General features: G+C 44.4%; 2 long non-coding RNA genes across 2 annotated transcripts; both read right to left on the bottom strand.

Annotated features, from left to right (window-relative positions):
* Window positions 1-1800: 1800 nt before the first annotated feature.
* On the bottom strand, window positions 1801-5378 carry LOC310842129. Its single transcript, XR_014562901.1, has 2 exons — window positions 4486-5378; window positions 1801-2124 (listed from the first exon to the last, which is right to left on the bottom strand). It is a non-coding gene; the product is annotated as an uncharacterized lncRNA (long non-coding RNA).
* A 549-nt stretch (window positions 5379-5927) lies between these two features.
* LOC310842187 lies at window positions 5928-11296 on the bottom strand. Its single transcript, XR_014562979.1, has 2 exons — window positions 6736-11296; window positions 5928-6442 (listed from the first exon to the last, which is right to left on the bottom strand). It is a non-coding gene; the product is annotated as an uncharacterized lncRNA (long non-coding RNA).
* Window positions 11297-24364: the final 13068 nt, after the last annotated feature.

Raw genomic sequence — 24364 nt, 5'->3', positions numbered from 1 at the left:
AAACTTCTGTTTATTTATTGCAGTTTAACAAGCGTGTGGTTTCATAAACGGTATCGGTCAATTACAGTCATGGGGTGCCTATCCAGACCTCTAACTTCCATTACCTGCTCTCACTCACTAAACCACCTCTCAGATATTTACTTGTCTTCCTAGCTCCTAACTGTTCCTGACTCAGCTTATTTCTCTACACTAACTCAACCTACCCACAGACTCTATCCCAAGTCACTCCCACTCCAACCAACCACCCAACTCCCAACTCCCCTCCCAGAGCTGGTTTTATAGTCCCTCTGACTCCACCCCCCTGGGTTCTGATTGGGTAACTTGTTTAACTATTTCACCTCCAGCACTCTCATATGTTAACACACAGTCATGCCATTGGTGGCCCTGCCACCTCATCATTACATCATTACTCCACTGACGTGGAGCACACGTCAGGGAGCCTGCTCCACACATCATAATAATAGTAATATAAAATTTTATTTATATCCCCCAGCCAAAGCCAGGCTCAGAGCGGCTAACAACAGTAAAAGTAACACAGTTTACATAAAATCACAATCAATTAATTGAAATACATTCTAAAATCAATTCAGACACAGAGAGAGAGATAGGGGAGGGAGGGAGAGGGAGAGAGGTGGTGGTATTAGGTGCTGACAAGTTGTTAGGAGAGCACCTCACCAGTGGCGGAGGAAGGGGGTGAGGTGGGGGTGGACTACCCTGGGTGTCATCCCGGGGGGGTGACATTCGGTGCACCACCCGCCTGCAAGTCCGGCAAAGTGGCGCAGCAGCTCCCCTCTTCCCCCAATGGGTCACGGTAGGCTTGGGAGTCGCGGGTGGGCGTGGAGCCATTGCCTCGCACTCCCAGCTGGAGGAGGCAGGCAGGCAAACAGGGGAGAGGACGGGAAGGAGGCAGGCGAGCAAACAACAGAGGGGGTTGGGAAGGGGAGAGGAAGGAAGCGGGATCGGTGGGTGCGCTTTTCATTCCGCCCCTGGCTGCAGGGCATGCATGCACCGCTCCGTGCACCCAAGCGGCTATCCTGCGTATGGGAGAGCACCCTCCAGGCCCTCCGCCACTGACCCTCCCAGAGTTACAATTCTCAGAGATCCCTGGGAAGAGAGATTGGCTGCTAAAAAGACTGGAAAATTAAAAAAAGAGAAGAAAAGCTCAACAAGTTTGGGCAAAACTCAAAAAGGCTCAACCACTCCCCCCCCCCCCCCGTGGCAACCCTACCTAGTAACTCTCATTCTACATTTCCCAGGATTCTTTGAGGGAAGCCCCAACTCTTTAAAGTGGTATGATACTGCTTTAGGGCCCTACAATCAGCATGTTTTTACATGAGTAGAATGTGTGCTTTTATTTAAAATGCATCTCTGGGTTATTTGTGGGGCATAGGAATTCGTTCATTTCCCCCCAAAAAATATAGTCTGACCTCCCCACAAGGTCTGAGGGACAGTGGACCGGCCCCCTGCTGAAAAACTTTGCTGACCCCTGGGCTAGGCAGTGCTTTCTTTCTAAAATATTTATATATGTTTAGGGATACTCTCATTTGGACTCAAGAAAATCACCATTTTATCATTCAAATCAGGAAAAACAAATACAGTAAATGGACCAAAGTACAAAGATTCACAAAAGGTTTAGGGGTATGCATCCCCCTGCGTCCCCTCAGAAAAAAAAGCACTGGGGCTAGGATAATGTCCCATTCCATATATTCCTTACATTCACATATATATCATATATATATATATGATGCACCCCATGCACTGTTACAGCTCTATTTATTGTATTTAACATTAAAACGTTGCTTACAAAATGGGGTGCTACTTTATTTGAATGTTACGTTAAAGCACAAACTGTGCCCATTTTAGTATAGTTTTAAAAACAAAAAAACCATTGCAGCGAAACACTGCAAATTAACAGATGAAGCAACAGCACTTGTAGATCTAGCGATCTGCGCTTCTGCTAAAGCTTTGACCAGTGTGATGGTGCCCTGGAAGCTTCAGTCCTGGTTCTGAGGCTGGAAGAGGTTTAAAAGTAAGATCCATCTCCTGACCTTCTATCCATCTCGCTTAGGAGAAAGGAAGAGAAAAGGCTGCTTCGCTCCCCTCCAGCCAGATTGTGCATCTTTCCTGGGTAAATAAATTTTAAGGAAACGATCAAAGGGATGGTTAAATATTAAATAGCTGCCTCCGCTGCCTCAAGGACAAGGCCCAGGAATGCTGCTGCCAAAACACAGGGGTGGGTTTTGCTACTTGATATGCAGGTTCTTGTGTTTATCAGTTGCCATTCAGTCAGATACCTGTACTATTCTGTGAAATAGCAAATCTTAGATGTGATGCTCTCGGCTGAAATGAATGCAAAGATGACATCACAGAATAACTTTCCTTTTTTCCCTACACAGAGGGAAATGAAAAAAGACTGCAACAAGGCTGGCTAATGGAAGTAAGTGAAGGGACCAGATTAACAGTTGCAGAAATCAGGCGCAGGTGGGATGTTATGATAAGTTCCCTGATTCATCGTCGCTAATAAGAGAAATCAGAATAATAACGGAAAAGGAAGAAAGGATTGTAGGATCGGTGCGAATATTTGTCTGCTCGCAAAGTGACCTTGTGATCCATCCCCGTCATTAATCTGATAGCAAAGAACATGATTGCCACCGTGTGGTTGCTACCAGAAATTATAGTTTAAGGCAAATCATTTTTCATAATTAAAATGTAATTAGCTGGCTCCCCTGTTGTCTACGCAGATATTTTGGTGAGTGCCTGTTCTGCTGCTTAGAGGAATGCACAAATAATCGCTGCCTCTTCCAAAAAAGAAAAAAGTTGGGGAAGGGGGGAAAAAGCTAGAATCAGAGACTCCTTGGGGTGTGTGGCTTTGACAGCAAGCAAGATGGTGGCGTGGCTTGACAGCAGTTTCACGAATGAATAATTTGGCTTGGGTTAATACTTCGGCAAGGTAATGCTGCGCAGACAATATAAGTGAAACCCGAAACTTTTAGAATTAATGCCGTTGGCGGCTAATCAGCTTGACAGCTCAGAACTCTTGAGGGAGGCTAAGGACAAGGAGATGGTGAAGGGCAGTTCAAAAGCTTGAAAGGCGCAACATTAAAAAGTGGGTTGTCAGTGGTAGAAGATCTAGCCAACTTTAGCCAGCAACAGGAGGAGAACTTAGCAAATGACTGTGCTGTGGCTTTGAAAGTGGCCATAAACCAGGTGGGGCAGAACTTTGGCCCGCTAGAAGTTGCTCCCATCAGCCTAGTGGCCAGGAATTATGGTAGGATAAGGAGGACCGTAAGAAGATCAAACCTATCCATTCTGAAGGAAATCAGCCCTGAGTGCTCACTGGAAGGACAGATCCTGAAGCTGAGGCTCCAATACTTTGGCCACCTCATGAGAAGAGAAGACTCCCTGGAAAAGACCCTGATGTTGGGAAAGATGGAGGGCACAAGGAGAAGGGGACGACAGAGGACGAGATGGTTGGACAGTGTTCTCAAAGCTACCAGCATGAGTTTGACCAAACTGCGGGAGGCAGTGGAAGACAGGAGTGCCTGGCATGCTCTGGTCCATGAGGTCACGAAGAGTCAGACATGATTAAATGACTAAACAACAACAACACAAGGAAGGCCATGCTCATAATTATAATTTTCTGCTTAGAGGAATACTAGATGTGGTAGTGTTGATGGCCTGGTTCTTGAAACTTGCATTGGACATTCTTGACATCACTGTCAGGAGGAAGAATGGACTTTCAGTGCTATTTTACTTCAGCCACTGTTGCGTGACAGAGAAATGGAAGTAGAAGGCTGAACTCATATCCTGCCAGGTTCTCAAAACACCCTTCTCTGTCCATCTAAGGATGTGGGTGGAGGATATGGAAGCGAAGAGCTCAATACCAAACATGCATGTTCCCTCCAAAAATCACTGCTTAGCTACCACTGAGAAAGACAAAGGGAACCATTGAGGACTGAGCCCACCTACATAACCATTAGGAGAAGACAGTGGTAGTGGTGTCTAGTGGTCAAATGCTGGATCAAGGGAGATCCAGGCTCAAATCTCTACTCTGCCAAGAACGTTTGTAGGTGACTTCAAGCCACTTGCAGTCAAATGAGTCTTCCCACCTACAGTCTGAAGTGATAAGAGTCCAGATTCTAGTTTACAACCATGGTGAAAATGGCCCGGTTCAACCCATTATATATTACTAGGGAAACTCATTTTGACAAACTCTGAGAAAGGCATTTTTCTTGAATGAAGTGTTCTGGCTTCTTATACTATGCCTGGGGGCAGGGGGAGGGAAAGGCAAGGCAGTGCCCAACACCCATGGGAAACCAGTTGAAATAATTTCTTTTTAAAACAAAAGCAAAAACCCTATAATTTAAAATGAATCTGAACTCTGGTTTTCTGAGTCAAAAGTAATGAATTTAACACTTAACCTGCGCCTCACGGAAACAACTTTGGGCTGCAACAACTTTCCTCTAACCTAACATTTCCCTGTACCTTCATGAGTTTTTGCATCACGCTGTGAGATTCTGCAAAGGACAAGAATAAATATAACCAGTCACCTCAGAATCAAGATTTGAAGGAAAGACATATAACTGCCGCATGGTGTTGCCATGGCAACAAAGGCTCCAACACGATCCTAATCTGCTTATGAATTCCATCTCTGAGATGAACAAAATCAACACAAGAGAAGGAAAGAAAATCTGCTAAGTTGAAGGAAGGTGAGGAGGATATTTCAGGTGGGCCATTAATTCCGTGCCCCAGATTTGCGGCATCAACAACCCCTTTCACCTCGGAGCAGCTCTGGACGTTACCGAGAAGCAGCAAAGAAACTAGCCACGTGGTGAAAGGCCGATTTGTCCAGGAATGCCATTCATAATCATAGCTGAGTGCAGAGGCGTTCACACATTACATTCAGTGAGTGTGCAATCTGCATACCTGTATATATGAACAGTTGTGCTGTGCAGTCATACAGGTATTCACTTGCAACTTGCAACAGGTGTGTAGATTGTGTACCTGTGAATGCAGTATCTGAGCCATGCAAATCAACAAGTGTGAAAACACTTTCACACAAATGCATGTATACATGAGCAGACGCAGCTTGCACCAAATGAGAGCCCTTGTGGTGTCGTGGCTGGGTGTTGAACTGAGACCTGGGAGACGCAAAGTTATTCCTCTAGGGTCTTAACCTCTGTTAAAAAGGGGGTGGGGAATGCATTAGCCACAGTAGAGCAGCCAACTTACCACAACACTTCCCCTTTACATCTGTGCTACTGACTCTCATGATGACAAACCTAGACAGCATTTTAAAAAGTAGAGACATCACCTTGCTAACAAAGGACCGTATAGCAAAAGCTATGGTTTTCCCAGTAGTGATGTATGGAAGTGAAAGCTGGACCATCAAGAAGGCTGATCGCCAAAGAATTGATGCTTTTGAATTATGGTGCTGGAGGAGACTCTTGAGAGTCCCATGGACTGCAAGAAGATCAAACCTATGCATTCTTAAGAAAATCAGCCTTGAGTGCTCACTGGAAGGACAGATACTGAAGCTGAGGCTCCAATACTTTGGCCACCTCATGAGAAGAGAAGACTCCCTGGAAAAGACCCTGATGCTGGGAAAGATAGAGGGCACAAGGAGAAGGGGACGACAGAGGACGAGGTGGTTGGACAGTGTTCTCGGAGCTACCAGCATGAGTTTGACCAAACTGCGGGAGGCAGTGGAAGACAGGAGTGCCTGGTGTGCTCTGGTCCATGGGGTCACGAAGAGTCGGACACGACTAAATGACTAAACAACAACACTGACTCTCAAACTTTGGGATTGTTGAAATATATACTACAACAACAACAACATTATATATAATTTTTATTAATTTTTCTGTTTTTCAATTTAGAATACTCATTTAAACATCCTTAAAATATCAGTGACTTCTCTTCTTCTCTTTCCATGGTTCATTTTGCATATCATAAATCCCTGCATTTTTTACATAAACCACTAAACCATTCAGTATTCCTTTATCCATCAAAACTGATTTACACTGTTGAATTTATCTTAATGCTGCCAACGTTTTCAAGTGTACACAATCCCCCCCCCCCATATATTCAAATAAACATTTTCCAATCTTCTTGTTAAATGTTCGGAAAAGTCAGAAGCCCAAGGCAGTATAAGTTCCTCAACTAAGTTTATTCAACATTTGTCAGTGACAACAGCTCACTCATAGGAACACAAGAACCAAAGTGACTGGACAACACAATAATAAACCCGAGCATGAACTGACCGTTGACAGTTGAAAGTGCATGCGCTTACTTGCCATTAGAACGTTCGTCTACCAACGCTTATACGATTGGTTAGAATGCGCCTTTGAACATGTGTTAAACCCAATACATAACACTTCTCTAAACGTATGTTCTTCTTGTTATCTTCTTCTATATGTTAAGTCCGCCAGCTGCACGTATTCTGTTAAGTTGTGGGCGAACATATCAGACGACACAGCGATTCTTCCAAAGCAGCTCTTTATTTGTAAGCTGGAACAGAACTCAACTGAGGAGCTCAGTCAGCTTGCTTATATAGAGCTCCACTAGAATGCAACAGTAATCATTTTCTGTAACTAGCCAATCACTGAACGTCACTTTCGATCCTTCATTTGCATACAAACTATCCAATCACTGAATGTCACTTTCGATCCTTCATTTGCATAACTATCTACAGTATCCCCCTGCTGGCCCAGGGTGAGAACTTCAGTACATAACATATTCCATCAGCTTAAGTTGCCGTTCTTCTTTCGTTGGGGCCTCACTGGTTTTGCAAAAATATATACAACAACAAAATTAATCAATTTGAGTCGTGGTAGACCCCAAAGTTTTAAGCAATGCGGACTAACATCGCTTATGTGACTCTTAGGAGCCCTAAAGTTTTATACAGGGCCAAAGCGTGGGGGTGCCGAGGGGGAAGCCGTGGCGCCGGGCACACAATTTTTTGGGGGGGCGCAAACCAGGCATCACCAGTGTGGCCCAACTCAGTGTCAAGGGCCACATTAGCTGGCCGGGCCCCCACCCCATCCTGGTGCACACAACCCCCACCCAATGCCCGCGCGCCCATCCCAGGCACTGACAACTGATGCTACGCTGCTGATTTCATAAAATATTCACCCCTGCTGGCTTCTTATAGCAGCAGAGATGTACCGGTACCTGAAGGGAGTAGCTCATTTACAAGGCAGTGGCAAAGAGATGCCACCTCAGATCATGGGTAGGCAAACTAAGGCCCGGGGGCTGGATCTGGCCCAATCACCTTCTCAATCTGGCCTGCGGATGGTCCGGGAATCAGCGTGTTTTTACATGAGTAGAATATGTCCTTTTATTTAAAAGGCTTCTCTGAGATATTTGTGGGGCATAGGAATTTGATTCCAAAATACAGTGGTACCTCTGGATGCGAATGGGATCCGTTCCAGAGCCCCGTTCGCATCCTGAAGTGAATGCAACCCGCGTCCACACGTCTGCGCACACGCGAGTTGCGATTCGCCGCTTCCGCGCATGCACGTGACGTCATTTTGAGCATCTGAGCATGCGTAAGCGGCGAAACCCGGAAGTAACACACTCCGTTACTTCCGGGTCGCCGCAGAGCACAACCTGAAAATGCTTAACCCAAAGCTACTTCAACCCAAGATATGACTGTATAGTCCGGCCCCCGAAAAGGTCTGAGGGACAGTGGACTGGCCCCCTGCTGAAAAGGTTTGTTGACCCCTGCCTTAGATGATGTAGCAGCAGCAGCCAGAATCACTAACTACTGCATTCTCTCATGGGCTTGTCACCTCCTAGAGAACTCTATAGTGTGAGCCGAAGCTTTGGCTATAAAGAATTTATTCGAGTAGCAGATCTAAAATGGATTGTGGAGAACAGAACCGTTTGCAAATGTGCCCCAGATCTTCTCTGTGAGGTTGCTTCTGCTTCTAGCTGGAACAGAGGTTCCAGCGTGGCACAGGGCAGAATTTTAAAAGTCTTCTTAAATAACTGAGTGTGAGCTGCATGCTTTCTCTGTGTGAGCGCGGTTCCAATCTCGGTCCGCTGCAGTCAATAGGTAAGCTCGGCCGAGACAGGATTCCACCCTGTGTGAGTTACATGCATGTCAAAACAGTGTATGGGAACATCAGGCTCCGAGTCTATAAATATTGGATTTGTGTAAATAGATACAGATGGGCTGCATGATACAAGGAAATACTGACAAGCTAACAGGTATTAGGGAAAAGAGAGTCCAGGAAGCTGACACATGAATAATCCCAGAAAGTGCATAGCACAGAATTTTATAAAAGCTTTCTTTTGAGGAGGAGGAGGAGGAGGAGGAGGAGGAGGAGGAGGAGGAGGAGATGGAGATGGATGGAGCATTTTTAAAATAAATGATTTATAATAAAACTTCACCATCTTATTATTGAGGATGAAATGACAGACTCATAGAATTGTGGAGTTGGAAGAGACCCATAGGATCATTTAGTCCAACCCCCTGCAATGGAGGGATCACGGCTAAATCCACAGCAGCTATTGTGTTCTTGTTGATCTTAAAATAGTTGAGGAAAGGAATATGCCTTCAGGAAATATTTACATGTGCCCAAGGAGCTCTTCAGTTCTAATTTAATAGGACAGGCTATGATGTTATGTACCGAGCTGAATCCTAGAACAATAGGATCCAGAATGCAGCAGTCTGATTGGTCCGCAGGAGCCACCCAATCCAGCTCCAGGTGGAAGTGAATCAGCAAACTGATTGGCCTGCAGGATCAGCCAATCAGGCTTCTGGAGGAAGTGAATCCGCAACCCGATTGGCCCGGAGCAGCCCAGAATTAGCCAATCACATGGGGCCCATTGTGTAAATAATGTATATATAGCTAGACGTTTTGGGGAAAGTTTCATTCATTGCTACTTCGAGCTGAATCAAGAGCATGAAATTCACACTTGACTCCAAGTATATCTCAGGTTAATGGGAGGGAAAAGGACTCTGCACATGATCAGGATTCTGAAGACGGAAAATGGCCATTCCATTGAAGAAGACATGAGGCATGGATCTGATTTTAAGCATTCAACTAGCAATCATAGTAATGATTTCACTACTGAGCTCAAATGAAACCTGGAATATATTATTCCATGATACAGGAGAAAACATTCATAGCCAAGTGTCTAAATTTGGAGGGAGCGTCGTCAGTCACTTTTTCATTATTTTGTTATATTGTCTTACTATTGATACCTTCACCTTTCCCCATGAAAACAGGACAGCTTCCAATATTCAATATAAAGAACATATCAAACAGCTCCACGTACCAAACAATGAAACAGCGTAGTGATCAGCAAAACAAGGGGGAGAACCAAAGGCAACGATGCAGAATGAAGCCATATTTCATCTTTTGAAAAGAGGATGCACTTCAAAGCCAGATCTGTGCTTTTGACGGGGAAACGGTGCCCAGCTAAGTGCAGCTGCGCATGTGATTCATGGCAGTAATGCGCAGCGATCATTCAGAAACTCTTAACCGCAGTGCCAAGATACGAAAGAACCTGTGAAGTGTAGTAGTTGGGATGTCCAAAAGTGATATACAATTGAAAGGGGCCTCAAACAAGTGGGGCCCTGCAACAAAGGGTTGCAGCATGGCACACTCCCTAACCAGCAGCTAACTAATTGGCAGCCAGTACACAAAGGTCCATAGAGTTAAAGCTATGGTTTTCCCAGTAGTGATGTATGGAAGTGAGAGCTGGACCATAAAGAAGGCTGATCGCCGAAGAATTGATGCTTTTGAATTAGGGTGCTGGAGGAGACTCTTGAGAGTCCCATGGACTGCAAGAAGATCAAACCTATCCATTCTTAAGGAAATCAGTCCTGAGTGCTCACTGGAAGGACAGATCCTGAAGCTGAGGCTCCAGTACTCATGAGAAGAGAAGACTCCCTGGAAAAAACTCTGATGTTGGGAAAAATGGAGGGCACAAGGAGAAGGGGACGACAGAGGACGAGATGGTTGGATAGTGTTCTCGAAGCTACCAGCATGTTTGACCAAACTGGGGGAGGCAGTGGAAGACAGGAGTGCCTGGCGTGCTCTGGTCCATGGGGTCACAAAGAGTCGAACACAACTAAACGGCTAAACAACAACAACACAGTCAGATCAGCACTGATGTTATATGCTCAAACCGTTGTTCTGGTGAGCAACCTCGCCGTCAAATTTTGCACCTGGTGAGGTTTCCGAACCGTCTTCAGAGGCAGCCCCACACAGATTGCATTGAAGTAATCCAACCTAGAGGTGGCCAGAGCTTAGGCCACAGAAATTAGGCTATCCCTGTCCAGATAGGAATGTAGGTGGGCCACCACTCCGTGCCACCAAGGCGACCTGGACCTTAAGCAACAGCAACAGATCCAGGAGCACCCCCAAGCTACATACCTGCTCCTTAAGAGAGAGAATAACCCCCTCAAGAGCAGGGAACTTCCATCCAGCCAGCCCACTCACAGATTATCTGTCTTATCTGATTATGCTTCAGTTTATTGGCTCTCCATGAAGTCCAACAACATCTGGAGGGAGCTACGTTGACTTGCGCTAGTGTATGCATTAGCGTAGAAACAAAAATAGGCTGCATTCCACATTGCATGGACAAATGGCGACGCTATTAGATCATCCAGGGACGGGTTAGTATGCTGGCCCTGTGCAGATCTTCCATTCCGACAAACCCTTGCCTGAGCGGCGTTTGCCAATGACTGTCAACAATCGAATGAATTATAGATGATGTTGGTAAACAAAATGCTGCCGTGATGAACGACGAGCTGCGCCATTATGACACCACGGCTAAGTCATTCAAAGTGCTGATTAAAGCCATTACAGTAAAATAATCACCATCCATTACCTTTTAGTATTGGGAACTGACAACGTAGTTATGTCAGCTGACGGTGTCAGCAAAACATGATTTGTTGGGCCGGGTGTCCAATGGCAATAAATCACGTCAGTAAATCAATGCACCCAAGCGATGAAACAATATATTTTCTTTTCCCTTTTTCGTGGCACTGAGTTGCAAAAGAGGTACGCAGAGTTATTCTTAAACACTGACACTGCTAGAGATGGCTTTTGGGAGTCAGTAACCTTCATTATTTTATTTATCAATTTAGAGCAAATGTTGCCCATTTTGTTTTCTGCTTCCTCCTCCTTGAATCTCTTCTCTTTTTTTTTTTCAGTGTTCTCATATATTCAGGTTTAGCAGTAGAACATCCATCATTCTTCCTTGGGGTCATTTTGCTCAGCGGTTGTGGAAGCAATTCCCACCCGCATTTATTTAACTAAAGCATTTTTACTCACCCTGTGCAGTCAGAAAGGTTCCCTTTAAGAAAGACAGTCAGTAGAAAAACAGTCCCTGCCTGTAGGCTTATTATCAAAAAGAAATGTCATAAAAGGAGAAAAGGCATGAGGAGGGAAGACGAAAGCAAGCAAACAGGCGCAAGTTCTTAAACATAAATAGCAGGGTTTCGTTGTTGTTGTTGTTGTTGTTGTTGTAATTATTTTGTTTATACCCCACTCATCTGGCTGGGTTTCCCCAGTCACTCTGGGCCGCTTACAGCATATAGATATATAAAAACATAATAAAACACCAAACATTAAAAACTTCTTGATACAGGTCTGCCTTCAGATGTCTTCTAAAAGTCAGATAGCTATTTACTTGACATCTAAAGGGAGGGGGTGGGTGCCACTACAGAGAAGGCCCTCTGCCTGGTTCCCTGTAACTTCACTTCTCACAGTGGGGGGACTAGCAGAAGACCCTCGGAGGGGGACTTCAGTGTCTAGGCTGCCCGATGGGGGTGGACAACCAGCTGGAATGGAGATAATTCAGGGGGGAAAGAAGTCAAATGGAGCTGGACTCTCAGTAGTGCTGATGAAGGAGTGGAGACCAGAGGTCCATTTTGGAGAGCCAGGCTGGAGCCATTTTATAAGCTGAAAGCCATCTTAGAAGGCAAACTAAAAGCCAAAAGACATTTCTCTCTCCCCTGCTTGCCCCTGCTTGCAAAGACAATATTTTTGCAACGCAGCAAGTGTGGTCAGAGCACTTCACTCCTGCAAAGCTAGCTGTTGACCCAATTCCAGTTAAACACCGAGAAGAGGAAGCTCTAGCTCACCACAAGACTAACTGTGAAAACCACAAACTGCCTTGCTATCTTTACCAGCATGCAGGTGTTCAGAAATGGTTTTTACTAGGAATTGTGAGTAGCTATCTTTACATGCATGCGGTCAGAAGTGGTTTTCCTAGGAATTGTAAGAAGGTCAGATAGTTTATAAGCTCGCAGCACCACCTAGTGGATAACACAGTTTGGAACCAAAGGCCACCACCAATTTTCCTATTGGTAGAGCTTTTAATGAATATGTATAAAGGGGAATGTGTAAGGGGTGGGTCAAGGGTTGAACTATTGCTTTGCCTAAAGGTATAAAAAGTATCTGCATCTGATTGACAGGGGGCATTCTCTCATTTGGGCTGAATGCACCCCTTTGCTTTGCTTGTCTGACAAATAAACCAAAGTCAATAAAACTTCTTTTAAAGATATTGCTGCCTGGATTTTTCCATTCTGGTCTGTATTCTGAAGTCTCTAACACTGAAAAGCATGGTCCTGGTTCCTATCTATCTATCTATCTATCTATCTATCTATCTATCTATCATCTATCATCATCTATCTATCTATCTGCTGCAGCCAGATGGAATAGCTGCTGCCACGCAAGAGGTGATGGAGGGCAGAGCCTGATAGAACATGTATTTAGGGAGAGCTGATGGAATGGTCTTGCTTCCCTTCTTTCTCTCTCCTGATCCAGCAGAGCTTTTCTTACTACATTCTTATTGTTGCTCCTCAGTGAGTTTCCGTAATTCCTTTCGCGGTAGGATATCAAGACAAAGTCAAAATGCTTGTATTTTGGGGTGATTATCTGTTTTTTACAAATGCACTTCAGAAAGCAAAGAACCAAATAATAGCAAGCAAACTGTTACATAACCTGAAGCAGTTGATATTTGAACGAGGACCAGCCAAATCCACTGCTTTTCCATAGAAGCCCAGCGCTTAAAATTGGATAAAGGAAATTAGTTTATGAGCCTAAAGGCAAGAATCCTTTTTATTTTTCTGCAGTGGGTAATGAATGCCAAGTGCAGTACAGGTGCTTTTATGAATATTAAATGGTGGTGCTTTTTAAACAAAACAAAAAAACCCTTTATTATATTGTAGGAGGATAAGATTTAAAACAAAAGGACAACTGTTAGGAATAAAAATGCTACTGATTAAAAACATTGGTCATGTGTTTTAGTGCTGGGCTGAATACATTCCCCTCCCTGCTGTCTTTTTGCAGCATGATTCATCCCTTGCTAAAGTGGGGAGGGGAACTAATCATCAATTTGGGGAGGAAATTAATGCATTTTTTATTTTTACTTTTGGTCTTAACAATGAAGTGGCCTGGAGTTTTATCTTCCTTTCTGAAGCAACCCAATAAGCCTTGCTGTCATTTTCCACTAGTAATATAGCGACCTCAGCTGTAATCCTGGGGCAGGTTAAGAATCGAAGAAGAGATTGCTGGATCAGGCCAGTTGCCCATTTAGTCCAGCATCTTGTTCTTACCATGGCCAACCAAGTTGCCTGTGGGAAACCTTCAAGCAGGACATGAGTGCAAGAGACATTTCCCCTCCTGCAGTTTCCAGCAACTGTTATTCAGAAGCATCACTGCCTTCAACCATTGTGGCAGAGCATAGCCATCATAGCTAGTTTAATGTTTAATGTTTTGCATTTTTCTCAGAAGGTCGATAAAGAATGTATAATCACTTATCCTCCGTGAATGGCTGCTCCTGGGAACAATACAATTCTTGGGGGGATTCTTGGGGAAATAGGATTGCTGTCCTCACTGGCAAGGTTTTTAAACACACCCACCCACACACCCACACCCAGAGAGAGAGAGAGAGAGAGAGAGAGAGAGAGAAGAGAGAGAAGAGAAGAGGGGGGGGGGGGAATAGGGATAGGAACAAGTTCTAGCAAACTAGATTTCTTAACAGACTCACATGATCCAGGGGGCAACCATGTTTTTCTAGCAGCCCTGTTTGGTAGTTTGAAGGGTAGCAGTGCTTGGCGATAGCATACCCTTCAACATTTCTCCCATGAAAATAGGGACATCCTATATAATAATTGTTGTTATTGTTGTTTTCCTATTTATACTTCACCCATCTGACTGGGTTGCCCCAGCCATTCAGGGGAGGATTCCAACATTTTAAAAAACATAATAAAACATTAAACATTAAAAACAAAAAACTTTCCCCGTACAGGGCTGCTTTCAGATGGCTTGGTGGGCGGATAACTCCATACCCACCAACGTTTCTCAGATGAAAATAGGGATGCCCTACCCTACCCTCCAATATTTCCCCTATGAAAATAGGGAGAAAATGGGGCATTCCAGGACAAATCAGAAACCCCAGGACAGCTTCTGTAAATCCAGGACTGTCCCCCCAAAATAGGGATGCTTGGAGCGGTCTGCGATAGAGCTTACTTGTCAGCAGCTCACTTTTTCAAAAAGAGAAAAAAACATCTCCCAAAGCAGCTCACATCAATTAAAATTCAAGACGCAATCCTACCGGCAGGAGCTGGGAAACAACAAAAACGAGAGCCAGGCCCTGCCCTCAGACTTGTAAGGCAAAAGCCCAGGACGCACAAGGGGCAGGAAGAGGGCGAAGGGAGGGGAAAGAAAGAAAGAGGGAGTTTTAATTAAAAAGGTGAGTTGTTAACAAGCCCTTACATCCAGTTTGGGCCAGGCAGGTTTGTCCCAGCTGGGGTTCTTGCCAGCACAGAACTGATGCAGCCACCTGTACTTGGCCTGTACATCTTCCTTCCAGAAAATGATAAGGAACTTTGACCACATGGGGCACATTCATGCCATACATTTAAAGCATTATCACACCGCTTTAAGCAATTGCAGCTTCCCCCAAAGAATTCTGGGAGCTGTAGTTTCTTAAGGGTGCTGAGAGTTTTTCAGGAGACCCCCTATTCCCGTCCCAGAGCTACAGTTCCCAGTTCCCTTTGAAAAAGTATTGACTCTTAAACCACCCTGAGAGCTCTGAAAGGGGTACAGGAGTTGCCTAGCAGCTCTAAGCGCCAGTGTTACTTTTCTAGAAAAAGAGGTGCTGGAACTCACCATGAACGCCTGCCTCCCTTGTTCTCTTATAACGGCAATGGCACCCATTTGAGAGGTGCCGGAACCAAGTTCTAGCGAGTTCCGGCTGGGGAAAAAGCCCTGCTTAATGCCCTTACCAAACTACAATTCCCAGGATTCCCCATGATCACTAAAGTGGCCTTTGAATACGGGAGGGGCAAACTGCATGTCCCAGAATTCTTTGGGGGAAACTGTAGCTTTTGTAAATGTGCTACAATTGATGTCAGTGGGTAGCTCAGCTGGTTAGAGCGTGGCACCAGTAATGTCAAGGTTGCAGGTTCGATCCCCATATGGGACAGCTGTGATTTCCTCCATTGCAGGGGGTTGGACTAGATGATCCTCAGAATCCCTTCCAACTCTATGATTCTATGATTGCCCTTTAAATGTAGTTCTTAAATGTATTTTTATTAAATATTTTCTTAGTTTATAAAAGTATGTGCAATGTCTCTCTCTCTTTTTTTCTCCAGATAACATTTTTTACAGATCAGTTTCATTTGTCGAGACATTAGGAAGAAGAAGTGAAAAGGTGGGGGGAGATAGGTGGGGGTGGGGGCAGGTGGCGATGTTACTGTTTTACTTAATATATGTGGGGTTTTGTGTCAGCATCGCTTGTGCAGGTTCTCTGCTATTCACTTGTGTTCCTTTGGTGGTGAGAGAGGTTGGGGTTGACCTAAGGTGTGGTTGTTTGTTTGTGATTGGCTGTGGTGGTCTTTGTTTTCATGTGTGAGTGGGGTGGGTGGGTTTTTTGGATCAGGTTAGCCATATTGATTTGTATGCTGTTGGTGGATTATTGTCATTGTCTTGTTGGGCTGTGTATGTGATAAAGGGGAGCCATACCGGGGTGAAGGCGTCTTCTTCTATTTGTTCCCGTGTCAGTTTCAGTTTATCGGTTCCTTTTTCTAGTGAGGCTGTTTCCCATACTATTTGGTCCCATTGGTCCATGCTTACTCCTGACAGGTCTCTCCAGTGTCTGGTTATGGTGTTTCTGGCTGCTGAAATGTAGTGTGCGAATGTGGCCGTACTTTCTTCAGTGGAAGGAAACCTGACTGTCTTTTGTTGCACAGTGAAGTGGGAAATGTAAGGTGTTAAGTAAGGAGATGACACAACCTTGATGGCAGAAAGTGAGGAGGAATTAACCTTTTAATGGAGGTGAAAGAGGAGAGCTCAAAATATGGTTTGAAGCTCAACATCAAAAAAACTAAGATCATGGCCACTGGTCCCATCACCTCCTGGCAAACAGAAGCGGAAGAAATGGAGGCAGTGAGAGATTTTACTTTCTTGGGCTCCATGATCACTGCAGATGGTGACAGTAGCCATGAAATTAAAAGATGCCTGCTTCTTGGGAGAAAAGCAATGACAAACCTAGACAGCATCTTAAAAAGCAGAGACATCACCTTGCCAACAAAGGTCCGTATAGTAAAAGCTATGGTTTTCCCAGCAGGGATGTATGGAAGTGAGAGCTGGACCATCAAGAAGGCTGATCGCCAAAGAATTGATGCTTTTGAATTATGGTGCTGGAGGAGACTCTTGAGAGTCCCATGGACTACAAGAGGATCAAACCTATCCCATTCTTAAGGAAATCAGCCCTGAGTGCTCACTGGAAGGACAGATCCTGAAGTGGAGGCTCCAGTACTTTAGCCACCTCAGGAGAAGAGAAGGCTCCCTGGAAAAGACCCTGATGTTGGGAAAGATGGAGAGCACAAGGAGAAGGGGACGACAGAGGACGACATGGTTGGATAGTGTTCTCAAAGCTACCAGCATGAGTTTGACCAAATTGCGGGAGGCAGTGGAAGACAGGAGTGCCTGGCGTGCTCTGGTCCATGAGGTCACGAAGAGTCGGACACGCCTAAACGACTAAACAACAAGAAGTAAGGAGATAGATGTTCTCTCTCTCTCTCTCCATCCATTATGACTTCTACATTTTAAAAACTTTCAGCACTAGCTATTCTGTTCTCACTACTTCTTGTCTCCCCCCACCCCTACCCCAAGTACTGAGGGAGCTCATTACGCAAGGAAACTGTTCATTAAATCAAGGAAAGAATATATATATATATATATAGGCTCTCGGGCTCTCTGCACCACCCCATGCCCCCAGAGCCCCATATTAAGAGAAATGGATAACTTGTCATACGGCATGTGCTTGCTCTGTGGAATTGTCTGCCTCATGTCAAACCGGATCCCCACCACTCTACTTTTTGTAGTCATTCTGCCATGTAGCTTGTAGCCACACAATCCAGCAAGTGCTTATGAGCTCGTTGCTCACATTCCTACTGGGTCTCCTTTCATTAAAATCTCATTCCTCCTGCAATCCTAGGAAATTAAAGTATCACCATTTAATATTTATAAAAGTACCTGCACTGCGCTTGGCGCTCATTATATACACGGAATAAAAATAAACAGGGTCCTGCCTGAAGGCTCATGACCTAATAAGCATGCAAAGTGCTGATTCAGCCCAGGCTGGATAAACATGTATGCAAACTTGCACGACCACCTGAGAACCACAATGAGAAACAATGCCACCTGAGAACTGACCACCTGAGAAACAATGCCTGTGGTCAGTGGCGTAGCAAGGTCAAGTGGTACCCGGTGCAAAAAAAGTCCTTTTCACCCCACCACACATTGATTTTTTGTATTGATTTTTTTGCCTGCAAAAATGGTTTGCTTTCAGATTTTTGGGGGGAGCCAGAGCTGTTGAGCTTTTTTTCAACAAAAAAGCCCCCCTACGGCTGTGCCACACAACATTTTGTCACCCCCCTTGGAGGTGACATCCAGGGCAATCTGCACCCACCACCGCACCCACCTTGCTCCGCCCCTGTCTGTGGTTCCTGGTCCAACCTTGTTGCTTCCTGCTGTTCATCTGAAACCCATGGCTTCGTGAACATCAGACTCCCCGACTGCTGGATTGTCTGGCTACGTGGACTGTTGTTTGTCCAACCCTCGGAACGGACTTGACTTCATACGCTGATGCTGCCAAGGGTATATTTCAGAGACTCTTCTCTTTGTCCTCAACACTGTTGCTCAGCAATAGGACTATGACACGACCTCTCCTAACTTGTGATTCCCAGCAAAGTGGCATTCAGCGGAGGCATAAACTAGCCGTCATGGCTAGTAGCCATTGGCAGAGAAATCAGCTACTAAAATATATTGTTGCCTGTGGGCCATAGCATGAGTTCTACTACGCTATGATTCTAAGAATTGGAGTGGCCATTGTCCATGGTTTCTGGCTTCACAATAATCATATCACCATTGTTTGTAAGAATATATATATATATATATATATATGCTTTCGTAGATTTTCACGGGTACAGGAATGCAGGTTTTGGTGTCCTCGGGTGTCTTCCCGTGTAAAAGTTGGGGTGTCTAGGCGACGTTTCGACGAGGTCTCACTCGTCATCTTCAGGCTGGTGCTTTCGGCTTCTTGTTACTGGAACAGAGCGGGATCTCAATGTTTGAGTTCCTATAAATACTGTAGAGGGGGTGTGGTGTCTAGCCTCCAATGTTCTGGGCAGAGAGGAAGTTCCCAGGCTAGTGTGCCTTTTCTTCTTTTGTTCCTTAATTACTTGAGAGATACCTTGAGTGATTTCTTGAGTGATATCCTGAGTACCACTTAGGTGGGTCATTATGTGTGGATTAGTTGCTAAAGTCTTTGTGTCTTGACCTCTTGAACTTTGTGAAGAGTTTTCCTGAGAAGATGGCTGTATTGCACTTAGTTGTGCTTTGGCTTGGCTTCGTGTATAGGGGCGAGCTGTGGTTTTGTGGCTTGTGTCACAGATCTGGCTGACACAAGCCACAAAACCACAGCTCGCCCCTATACACGAAGCCAAGCCAAAGCACAACTAAGTGCAATACAGCCATCTTCTCAGGAAAACTCTTCACAAAGTTCAAGAGGTCAAGACACAAAGACTTTAGCAACTAATCCACACATAATGACCCACCTAAGTGGTACTCAGGATATCACTCAAGAAATCACTCAAGGTATCTCTCAAGTAATTAAGGAACAAAAGAAGAAAAGGCACACTAGCCTGGGAACTTCCTCTCTGCCCAGAACATTGGAGGCTAGACACCACACCCCCTCTACAGTATTTATAGGAACTCAAACATTGAGATCCCGCTCTGTTCCAGTAACAAGAAGCCGAAAGCACCAGCCTGAAGATGACGAGTGAGACCTCGTCGAAACGTCGCCTAGACACCCCAACTTTTACACGGGAAGACACCCGAGGACACCAAAACCTGCATATATATATATATATATATTTCTGCATATATATATATATATATATATATATATATATATATATATTTCTACTGAATTAGACCTAAAGCCCATCAACCTGTTTTCACCCTGGCCAAGCAGGTCCCTGAGGGAAGCCTGCGAGCAATGTTGTGTATACATAGATAAATAAATTGTGGTGATATGTAATGTCCAGAGTCTTTATATTTTTCAAAACAAAACCACTTTACTTTCATATATAACTTAGAAGAATATATTGACAATCTCATGCTCAGGTTTCTCCCTATTAACGTTTAGGGATCTCCTCTGCCTGTTTCACTTCAGACAGATCACACTAACACAAACAGTCCTTGGCAGTGTCCTGAGAAGTCTCTCTCATCAGCCATTCTCCTCACACAGAGAGAGATAAAGCAGAAAAGCAGTTAAAAACAACTGTGACTTGAGTAACAGTCACAACAGAATAGAATGTCTCTTCCATGTGACTCAGACAGCCAATCACATGAGAGCTACTGTTAAAGCAAAACTGCATGCAGGAAACACACAGCAGTTCAACATAAGCAAACATTCCCATTTTAGGAAATTTAACCATTCTCATTAACAAGCAGTGCATGAGTGCAATCTCCACCTCTGATACTGGATGGAGGTGGAGCACGTAGTCTTCATAACTAGTGGATCCCACTTTTAAGCCATCCAAGCTTGTGGCCATCACTACATCGTGTGCTGGCATCTCCACAAGCACTTTCGGTGTGGACCAAAACGGCAGATGCTGCCACCTCATGGTTACAGCTTTACATGAGGCTAGTCCCATGCCTCTCTGTAAATCAAACAGTAATTATAACTAACAGCCCATACAACTGAAACTGCCAACGCTGTGTTGAGGTACTTTCTTCTATCGATCTTAATCTTCCAATATTCAGCTTTATTAGGTGCCCATGAGTTCTTGTGTTATGAGGCAGGAAGAAAACCTTTCCTCCATGCTCGTCCTCACTTGCACTGGTTCTGCCTCTCCTACACACCACAAGGGCAGCCATTTTGTGCTATGCCACACCCTTATGGCAGCCATTTTGTGACTAGCATCCACAGCACTTGCCGTAAAATGTCTTATGTGCTTACTGGCTCAAAATAATTGGCAGTCCTTAGCCTAGTTTGTCAGGTCCCTCATGACTGGGATTTTATTGCATGATATATGTTAAGTTGTGGGTGAACATATCAGACGACACAGCGATTCTTCAAACAGCTCTTCTTTATTCTGAGGCCAGAACTGAACAGAGCTGAAGGGCTCAGTCAGCCTGCTTATATAGAGCTCCAGTACCATGTTACTGTAACAAATTTCTAAAACTATCCAATCACTGAACGTCACTTTCAATCCTTCATTTGCATACAAACTATCCAATCACTGAACGTCACTTTCGATCCTTCATGAATTTTAACAGGGAGAAATGTAAAGTATTGCACTTGGGCAAAAAAAATGAGAGGCACAAATACAAGATGGGTGACACCTGGCTTGAGAGCAGTACATGTGAAAAGGATCTAGGAGTCTTGGTTGACCACAAACTTGACATGAGCCAACAGTGTGACGCGGCAGCTAAAAAAGCCAATGCAATTCTGGGCTGCATCAATAGGAGTATAGCATCTAGATCAAGGGAAGTAATAGTGCCACTGTATTCTGCTCTGGTCAGACCTCACCTGGAGTAGTGTGTCCAATTCTGGACACCACAGTTCAAGAAGGACACTGACAAACTGGAACGTGTCCAGAGGAGGGCAACCAAAATGGTCAAAGGCCTGGAAACGTTGCCTTATGAGGAACGGCTAAGGGAGCTGGGCATGTTTAGCCTGGAGAAGAGGAGGTTAAGGGGTGATATGATAGCCATGTTCAAATATATAAAAGGATGTCACATAGAGGAGGGAGAAAGGTTGTTTTCTGCTGCTCCAGAGAAGCGGACACGGAGCAATGGATCCAAACTACAAGAAAGAAGATTCCACCTAAACATTAGGAAGAACTTCCTGACAGTAAGAGCTGTTCAACAGTGGAATTTGCTGCCAAGGAGTGTGGTGGAGTCTCCTTCTTTGGAGGTCTTTAAGCAGAGGCTTGACAACCATATGTCAGGAGTGCTCTGATGGTGTTTCCTGCTTGGCAGGGGGTTGGACTCGATGGCCCTTGTGGTCTCTTCCAACTCTATGATTCTATGATTTGCATAACTATCTACAGTATCCCCCTGCTGGCCCAGGGTGAGAACTTCAGTACATAACAATATAAACAGTGAACATGACACTTTCTTGGGAAACTGAATGGAAACATACTAGTTTTGCAAGGAAATCATTTGCAGTCTAGGATTGAAAGGAATGCCCCCCCCCCCACTTATAAACGGATGTGTCTAAAATTTTACTACATCTTGCCAATAATTATTTCCTGTAAACCAAACAAATTTCCCACCATCCCTTGCACTGCTGTCAAAAGAGATACAGGGAAACCACAAGTGTTATGAAAAACCTGTCAACATGCACAACACCTCAGGGCTGAAAGAAAGAAAGAAAAAACCAAGTCCATAATTATTTGTTTGCTTCCCAAGATTATTAGTGGAAAGATAACCCTCTAAAACTAAATGAAATTGAGGATATGGTTTCTTAACAAAGCCAAAAACATTGATGAAATGTAAATTTGTATTTGCAGCAAGTCACAGATAAGATGCTTTTAATAAACTTTTCTCCCCTTAAGGGGAAATGGCGGGTGGGGGCAGAGAGAGATTTGAACACCATATGCTGAGCTCACAAAATGGAAGAGAAGGAGACCTGCTTGATAAACGACTTGCAAGCAAGGACACAGAATGTGTGCCTAACGAAAAGGAAGTGTGCACTCATTGGCGCCACTTTTTGTGGCTTACGCAGCAGGATTCCCTCATGAAATAGCCGTTCTTAAGGAGTATCATGTCCAATTCAGTCCAGAGGGCAGTGTTAAGTTGTGGGTGAACATATCAGATGACACAGCAATTCTCCAAACAGCTCTTGTTTATTCACAGGTCAGAACAGAACTGAACTGAAGGGTTCAGCCTGCCTGCTTATATAGAGCTCAAGCACAACATAACTGTAACAACTTTCTGTAACTATCCAATCACTGAACGTCACTTTCGATCCCTTATTTGCATATGTAGACCTGAACTATCTATAGTATCTGCCTGCTGGCCCATGGTGAGAACTTCAGTACATAACAGGCAGAGATCGAGGACCTCAAACCCAGGAGCAAAATGCGGCCCTCCAGACCTCTCAATCTGGCCCTCATAACTTTTCCCAGGCCACACCCCTCACAGACCCACCCTGCTTCACTATCCCCCCGCCTTCCAAGTGTTTTCACCTGGCTAGAATTTGTCCTTGAACTTGAATAATTCCCCCTGCTTGCTTAGATGGAGAATAGAGAAGGGTGGGTGGGTGGGTGGGTGGGTGTGTGTAGAAAACATACCCTCCAAGTGTCCTTTTCTAAAAATTTATTTATTACTTTTCTTTTTTGTAAATTGTTATTTACAAATTCTAAGGTCTCAAATATATAATAAATATTCATAAATGCACGCATATATAAATATATAAACCATGTTTCTGAAATCATACAAGAGAACAATCCTGAAGCCCTGTTGACTCTCCCAATGACCTCAAATATTTCTCTGCAGTAAGGGAGGCAAATAGGGAAAGCCTTCCCATTGTCTTTTCGCTTACAAATCTTGTCTTAAGGGTGTATTTGTGTATGAATATGGTGAGCATGTGACCTGGATTCAGGAACTAAAGTATTAACCATCACAAAAGAATGGCCAGGCTGCCCAGGTAATACCGTGACCATTATCAGATATCCTGGCAGGCAGGATTTCTGCTGTAGACCGCCTCCTATGATGTATGCATGTATGATGATTTTAGGGTAGTCTTTGGCTAAGGGTTTGGGCATTGTCAAAAGTCTTTAAAGGTTCCTGCAGACTTTTGTTCAGGGTCTCTCCCTCCTTAGAAGGAGCGGAGGGAACTCTGTTGCAACAGAAAAATAAATAACTGCCTTGCTTTCCACTGGATCCAGTCTCCATCCATTCTTCTCTGACCGATCATGGACTTAGGAGACTCAAGAGTCCCATGGGGAGTTGGGCAGCAGAAGCCAAACCCCAATTTTTACATCAAAATCTACCAAAGAATAAAACAAAATCAGGATTAAAGGGTTTTCTCAGGATGGTGGATGCCCGTCTTCTGACAGGAAAAGGTCTGCAGGGAGTGGGATGACAAAAATGGGGAGTCGAGGAGGGTCATTTAGGGTGGAGTGAGAAATGCCCCTATTTTCATCTGAAGACGGTTGGAGGGTATGAGAAACTAGCCTATTGTACAAAGATGAAATTCTCATTCCAGTGAAAAGTAAAATTGTCTTTAATAAGGTTGGTGACAAGGAGTACAGTCATGGTAACTTTGCACTAGTCTTCCTCGGGTATAGTAATAATAATAATAATAATAATAATAATAATAATAATAATAATAATAAATTTGTTATACCCCACCCATCTGGCTAGGTTTCTCCAGCCACTCTGCGTGGCTTCCAACAGAATATTAAAATACAGTAGTCTATTAAACATTAAAAGCTTCCCTAAACAGGGCTGCCTTCAGATGTCTTCTAAAAGTCTGGTAGTTGTTGTTCTCTTTGACATCTGGTGGGAGGGCGTTCCACAGGGTGGGTGCCACTACTGAGAAGGCCCTCTGCCTGGTTCCCTGTAACTTAGCTTCTCGCAGCGAGGGAACCGCCAGAAGGCCCTCGGCACTGGACCTCAGTGTCCGGGCAGAACGATGGGGTGGAGACGCTCCTTCAGGTATACTGGACCGAGGCCATTTAGGGCTTTAACCAACACTTTAAATTTTTCCATGTTTAGTGAACATGCAAGGGGGTAGATGGGAAAAGCACACTCTATCTACCCATTAAATCGCTGTGGTCCACTGGAGTTCCCTAGGAGAATGAACTCCA

Source organism: Podarcis gaigeae, assembly GCF_964106915.1.
Source record: "Podarcis gaigeae genome assembly, chromosome: 3".
NCBI classification, from domain to species: domain Eukaryota; kingdom Metazoa; phylum Chordata; class Lepidosauria; order Squamata; family Lacertidae; genus Podarcis; species Podarcis gaigeae.
The sequence above is the reverse complement of the archived record's forward strand: the minus strand, read 5'-3'. Positions and strand labels throughout refer to the sequence as shown.